The 7,454-nt window shown below is 36.2% G+C and overlaps 1 long non-coding RNA gene across 4 annotated transcripts; it reads left to right on the top strand.

Annotated features, from left to right (window-relative positions):
- Positions 1-5,630: 5,630 nt before the first annotated feature.
- On the top strand, positions 5,631-6,997 carry LOC9639294. Of its 4 annotated transcripts, XR_002990684.1 has the most exons (9): positions 5,646-5,688; positions 5,738-5,928; positions 5,980-6,060; positions 6,110-6,132; positions 6,188-6,287; positions 6,335-6,473; positions 6,524-6,629; positions 6,691-6,716; positions 6,788-6,997. It is a non-coding gene; the product is annotated as an uncharacterized LOC9639294 (long non-coding RNA). The 4 variants fall into 4 exon arrangements; XR_002990683.1 differs by having other exon boundaries at positions 5,631-5,688; positions 5,756-5,928; positions 6,188-6,473; XR_002990685.1 differs by having other exon boundaries at positions 6,188-6,473; positions 6,691-6,705.
- Positions 6,998-7,454: the final 457 nt, after the last annotated feature.

The following is a 7,454-nucleotide window of genomic DNA, read 5'->3' as shown; positions in this document are numbered from 1 at the left end:
TATAAGTTGATAATTCAATTCATGATGAAACAAGACATATACCCAAAGTAGAGTTTTAAAACTTATTAATAAAATTATAAGAAAATAGCAAGTTTAAGCCAAGTTGAAAATGAATCAATTGTGTTTCAAGGATGACAATGAGAAAGTTCCAACTTTATTTAAGTATCTAGCCTGGATTGATTGCAAAACATAAGTTAACTTTAGTTATAAGTTTATGAATTGTTGTTATTACTAATTTTTATAAGTACTTTTATAGTACTTTCTTGCAAAATTAAGGTTGAAATCATCTTTGGAAAAATTTATTATACCATTCAGATTTATGAGTGCTTAGAGAGAAACCAAATTATATATAAAAGTGTTGTTTATATATATATATATATATATATATATATATATATATATATATATATATATATATATATATATATATAAAATTAAAAACTTTAAGGATAAGCCAAAAACTATTTGAATTTAAAAACTTACATATATCAAACTTATATCTAGTACTAAATGTATTTAATCACGTAGTTATTAAAAGAAAAAATGAAAAATAAATTAATTAAAATACTTATAAAGATGAATAATAGTTTTTTCTAAACATGAATTCAATTTCATTCTTGGATTTTTAGAAGAAAATTATTATAAATATATTAAATAGTGTTAAAATTATTGTGGATATGCCGAAAGAAGATGATGGTACCATTAAAGGATGCAAATGAATGATACACTAATGTATGTAATGAGTTTTTTTGTGAAGAAAATATCCATCAAAACATAAAAAATTCACTAAAATTGTTATATGATTACATTCAACAACATTTAATTTACTTAATAATAGTGTTATTCATTTTTATTATTTATTTATTCAATGAGATAACATAGCTTAAAGAGATAGTGGAGAAAATAGTGCAACCATAAAAAAAAAGATTAATTAATAAAAGGAGATGTTTTATGAGGGAGACATTTATTGTTATTATACCACTTGCAAAAGATATTGGTATATTATTTATTGTTGTGCTAATATTTAAATAAGTGATGTTTTTCACATATATGTTTAAATTTTATAATTTATAGGTGATAATTTATTGAGTCCTCTATCCCCCTCTTTTGATACTCTTGGGGCTTTCCACTCTCAATGTGATTATCATAGTGAAGTGGAGTAACGATTATAATAATTTTTATTAATTAATTTCTATTTTTTAAAGTTTCTTTTTTATTTTTGGGCTCTTCAAAGTGATTACTAAGTTTTTCTGCTAAATGGGGATGAATAATCATAATACTATATTCTTTATTAAGACCACTTTTGATGTGAATGGTGAAAAAAAACTCTAAAAGTCCTATTACCCAACTTTTAAAGTCTTAATTATAAGTAATTTAAATAATTGGAAAAAGAAGCGTGAATGAACTCATATTTCATAATATACTAATATATGGAGTTTTTGTAGGGCTAGGGGATTTGCAGTCATTATTGAAATATTTAATGCACACTTTTAAATATGATTTATATGTAAATTGAATTAAAAATAATATAAATGATGGTTTCTTGTTTTTAAAATTATTTTTTCTATCATATTTAATTAAAATGTTAAAATTAAAAGAGGGAGTGGGTATGATTGCATTTACAATTTTCATTTGACTATTTGAATAAATTATATTTTTATATACTATTGATATTAACAATTTTTTTTATCTATTTCAACATTAAACACATATAGTTTTTAACAATGAAAACACTGAAACATGAATCTTCTGGCTATGATTTGTTTCAATGCTCTCCTCATTTGTTATTTTTATGGCGTTAAAAATATTTTGCTATAGAGTAAATTTAATATGCAATGGTATTTAGGGGTATCACAAAGCTCAAATCAATAGTCAATATGCAACCAAAATCAATCTGGATAATGTTAAAATCTTTATGAATATATTAAAAAGTGTTAAAATTATTGTAAATATGCTAGAGGGAAACACTAATAGTAATGCCACAAAGTGATGCAAGTGAGTGATATATTAATGTATACAATAATTTGTTTTGTGAAGGAAATGTCTATCCAAACAAAAACATTTCACCAAAATTATTATATAATTGTATGCAACAGTAAATGTTATTTATTTCAGTGTTTAATGAGATAATATCATTGAGTTGGCTCAAAAAGGAGATAGTGTAGCCTTAAAAAAAATATAGATTAATTAATTAAAGGAAAAATAATCATTTGATGACTTATGAAAAAAAAAATTGTTGTTATTATGCCACTTGTAGAATATCATAGTGTGTTTTTTATTACAACTTATGGTAGCAATATTTAGGTAAATGATGCTTTCACATGATGTTCAAACTTTGGGATTTACAAATGATATTGCAATAAAATAAAATTGCAAAATAAAAAATTTATCTTCCTTTTTGTAATATAGTGTTGACATTAGTTCTTGTATTAACAAATATAATATTTAAATAACGTACAAAAGCATTTACCCATCATATATTAGCACTCATATCAATTTGATTGAAGAAATTAGATAAGACAAAATAGTTAAGATATATAAAAACTCAATAGTTGAATAATAAGATATAAATAAAAACTCAATAGTTGAATTCCAAGAACTAACTGAACTTAAAAATTTAAGTATTTCAAGCTTATATGGAATATTGCAAGGGATCATGCAGCTTTTAGAATAAAAAAACCTAATTTTTAAAAAAAGAAAGAAACAGTAAAACAAGAATATAAAATATATATTGGTTTAACAAAACACATCTTATTGTAGAAAAAATTATTTTAAAAACAAAAAACCACCATTTATATCATTTTCAACTCAATGTATATGCAAATTCAGATTTAAGAGTGTGTATTTAGCATTGTAATAGTGAATGCCCTAGGGTTTACAAACCCTAGCCCTTATATATTAATACAAGATCTCTATAATTAAGGGTTGACAAATAAGACTATTAAATTGTGGTAGCATTTTACCTATTTATTGTGACTTAGTCTTTATGTTTTCACCATCTACATCACAAGAAAATTGCCCAAATGGTCTTTATTGTCAAAGAAATTGCACCCTGGCTGGGGTTTTATAAAGGATTTCCTGGATTATGCAAAAATTGGGCCAAAATTCTTTGCAATTCAATATTTTCAATTTGTTTTGTTCACTCACCATATATATTCAGTGGGATATATTATTGAAGGTAATATTACACTATCATAAAATATTATTCCATTATTGAAATTTGTTGATTGAGCCACGATCATCAAGTATAGCCCTCCACCAAAGCTTTTCCCCATGACACTAACATACGAGGAACCTTTGCATTGCATTCTGGAACAAAGTTGAGGCCATGGAAATTCGGAGTCACAAAACGATGGAAAGCAGCATCCACAGCTTACAATTGGACTATTACAAGGGATGTGCTGTGAAGAAGACTTATTACCTCATAAAAGTAAGGATAGTGGCGCTTTATGGCGCTGAGATATGGGGCCAGGCCTGCTAGCGAAGGAGTAGGACAAAGTCGAGGCTGTGCAACGAAGTTTCATTTGGGAAGAATTCAGCATCAACCTTGTGCCATATGTGATCATGGAGACAGGCCTCTTTTCCCTAGAAATACTCGCACGATCATCTACATCTGAAAGAGCAGAAGTTGGCAGTCACAGGACAGACAGGCGGCTGGTGGCATGACATGAAACAGGACCAAAAGACTCGGTCTGAATCTCAACATCACAGAACGATTCCATGAAGATCTTGAATTCTGGACACACATCGTGCTAATAAGATGGATCCAAGCCCAGAAGAACAGCTCTATGTGGAGGAGATCAACCCAAACGAACAGGTGGGAACGGCTGTTTATGATCAGCTCTTTCCCTAGCGACAGAAACTCCTTGCACGTTACAGAACAGGTGATCATAGACTACTCGTGGAACTAGGACGAAGAACAAGACCAGCAAAGATTCCGCGACATCTACAGGTTTGCCCAGTGTGTGGCATGTCCATCGAGACAGTAACACATACGGTCAAGGAATGCTCAGGATACGATGAGTTCCGACTCAGGCCGATCCAATGGGATATGCCTGTAGCTAACATCCTTGGGACACCTGAAAACGCAGCGGAGATAACCAGGTTCCTGGAATAGATGGAGGTCCAGAGGCAAACACTTGTCAATGCAAGCATACACGTGTTGTTGGAGCTGGAAAATGAAAGGAAACAACAGAACAGATGACACCAAACTTGCAGGGCCATACTCCAATCACCACAAACAAGCAACACAACAGATGGGAGTGGGAACAATGATAAATGGGCAACAATCCGCGGCAGAAGAGGCAGCAAGCTCCCAGCAGCGACATCCAGATCACCATGTCTGGAAGGAATGGCATCGAGTTGATGAGCTCCTTCGCACTCAGAGTTCTTCATGCAGCAATAGCGTTCTCTCCTCGGCACCATCTCAAAGTCTCGGTTGATTGAGACGAAGTGCTCCCAGCCCTTGGCAATGGCTGCACGAAGTTAAAACGCTCCGGAACGTCACCTTGTCCAGCTTGACGCCCTCGAGATTCATAAGATGGAAGACTTCCACTGCTCGATCGTAGTGCCCGTCGTCCCAAGCTGAGCATCTTCATGCTCTTAATCACACTCCTGGCGGTGCCGAGATCGCCCAAATTGACGTAAACTTGCATGAGAGCTGTCCAGCAGACGATGGTCTTGTGCGGGATCTCGTGGAAGAACCTCACCGCCCCGTCAAAGTGCCCATTCTCGGCATACGCGAGAAGCAGCTCCACGAGACTAGATTCTTCTCCAACACTTGATCAAAGATGTTCTTCGTCCTTGGTGGCAGTAAGCCTGCACCATCACCGTCCATGCCACCACGTCCTGATCCGGCATGGAATCAAAGATCTCTCTTGCGTTGGCAAAATCTCCTCTTTGGGTATTCTCGTAGTTCTTGCCACTGCGTTGGTGAAGGGGAGCCGATGGAACGCCCTGTCCAATTTTTCCAGGAATCATTCTGCGCGTAGCACAGCAGTAGATTCGTCCACGACACGGCCGGCATTCTATCAAAGATCGATTTTGCTGCCTCGTTTTGCCCCTGCGCGAGCGCAGTGATCATTGAGTTCCATATCACGGCCTGGCGCTCTGGAACACGATCGATCATCGCCTTACAGTGGATGCTGCCACATATCCAGCGATCATCGAGTTCCACGAGACAAGATCACGAAACTCCATCCCGTCAAACGTGTCTTGGCAAGCTCAAGTTGCCCGAACTGGGCATACAGCGTAATAGGCGATTTCCAAGAGACGATGTCATGATCCGCCATGGAATTGAAGATCCTCTTGTCCTGGCCGATATTGGAGCTCCGGATATAAGATTTCACGACCACGTTACACGAGATTCCAGTGGGGCATTCGATCAAAGAGGTTAATTTAAAATATTAAAACAATATATAAGCATTTCAGAGAATTACAGTTTTAATACAATTTAAATTATTTTTCTAATTTGAAAAAATATTTCGCATTAAATAAATAATTGAAATGTTTTAAATTATAAATTCATATAGCTAGCTTATACTGAATAAGGGTTTTTCCAGAAATTCTCTGTTTTCTTCTGCTTAAAATCATGATATTGCTGCAAACAGGAAAATAAGAGTAAATCTAGGATTTAGGGCTTTTGGGATTGAGCGGCGGGCACGGTGGACGAAAATCTCGGGGATACAGGTATGTTTTTCTCGTCCTCTCTGAGAATGTGAAATGCGACAATCCACAGGACACGGCATCTTCCAAGATTCATTTGAGCGCTCTGCTTCTGGCGTGGATACATGTCTACCCGGCCTACCACTTTCGTTTCTCAAGTCATACAACTCTGCTTATGTTTTTCTTTGGCAGGCTTCGCGTCTCTGCCCGAGCTCTTGAGCGAGTTTGAAGACATTTGCCGGGATCTAGCGCAGGCAGTCACAGGTGAAACAATTTTCTGGGAACGACTGGAACTCAGCAGCTTTTTCTTTACAGAGACGAGGCAACTACGAAGCATCGAGCTATAGAAGACAGAGCTCTACTTCAGTCATGCGCACTTCCATTTGTATGGAAAAGGTAGCGTCGCTTATTAAGTTTCAACGGGTCTGACTTTACTGTTTCTTAGAGGATATCACGGAAGACAATCAGGTATTTCCTATGTTCTCTTCCTTTTGTGGTTTCACCTAAGAAAAATGTTTGGCAGAAAGCAACCACGCGTTTATAAGAACCGGTGCGACTGCTCAAACATGCCCTCGTCTTGTCTCGCGAGTCTGGCGTCCAAGGAATTGGATTTAGAAAAGAAGGTGATGCTCTTCCGTTGAGTATATGCATGCAAATGTTATCGTTATAGAGGAAGGGATAGGGTGCGGGCTTAGAGGCTAGGCTTGTGGGATCAAACAAAACGGGCTATCAAAAAAATATTGGAACTCACTCTGTTCGACATTGGTGCTCCAACTCGAGAAGGCTTACAGTTGCATCCAGAAGATCAGGTACTACGCTCTTACTGGTCCTCTTCTTACATGTATCATATTTATCGCAGAAACTGGAAGATAGTCTTTTGGAAGATGCGTGGAAGCTCATCCGAGCTGGAAGAAAAGGAGAAGCGCAGGACCCGTGTCCAACAGGGATTGCTCTTCGTTGCTCAGGTACATGAAAACGTTTCTAGACATCTTACTTCCCTGTCTCACACTGGAAACATACGGACAGGACATTCTCTGCAATGTATGTGCAATGTATGTGCTTTACTCCTCAAGCAGGTCATGATCATTAATTACTGCTGTCGATTTTTTGTTGTTCTTGGCAGTAAGAAGTCCATAGCGAGAATTAACGTCACTATGGCGTAGACATTCCGGGAGGTGTGGAAGCACTTTTGGGACACCTGAAGCAGTCATTAAATGAAGCAGCAGACTGAACTTCTGCAGATATCTGAAATGAAGACTTTTTTTATTAGACACATTAAGATACTGTACTTTGGTGCCTGTGCCTCAAAGTTTGTGTTGATTTAACTGGATAACATATTGTGTTTGCCTTCGCATCCAGCAACTTTCTGTTCTTTACTCCTCAGGCCACCAGATTCGGAGCTAATGAGATAGAGCTACACAGGTATATCTTTCATGAAAGACAATACTGATCTTGATTTTTCTCGTCCTCGTGCAATAGCATTTTGTCCACGTCGTGGCGGACAAAAAGGCCGGATCTCTCTCGCTTTTTGGATGCTTAGCAACAGCAGCTCTGTACTTCTGCAGTACTGCCCGAGAACTGCAACTACCAAGATTTTTCTTGATTGGGTACGTTGCTGCCTGCCTCTCAATTCTTCACATTCATCGAAACTTCGTTCTTTTAACACACACTATCAACAAATGAAAACTCCAGCTACATGAAGAACAAGCAAAGGTCTTTTGCTGCAGAAAAATAAGCTCTGGAGCAAATGGCAAATGCTAGTGTGGATTTGCTTGATGGAGTGGAGGTTT

This window comes from Selaginella moellendorffii, unplaced genomic scaffold (genome assembly GCF_000143415.4).
Source record: "Selaginella moellendorffii unplaced genomic scaffold, v1.0 SELMOscaffold_90, whole genome shotgun sequence".
Classification (NCBI taxonomy): domain Eukaryota; kingdom Viridiplantae; phylum Streptophyta; class Lycopodiopsida; order Selaginellales; family Selaginellaceae; genus Selaginella; species Selaginella moellendorffii.
Note: the sequence above shows the minus strand (reverse complement) of the source record. Positions and strands in the feature narration are given on the sequence as shown.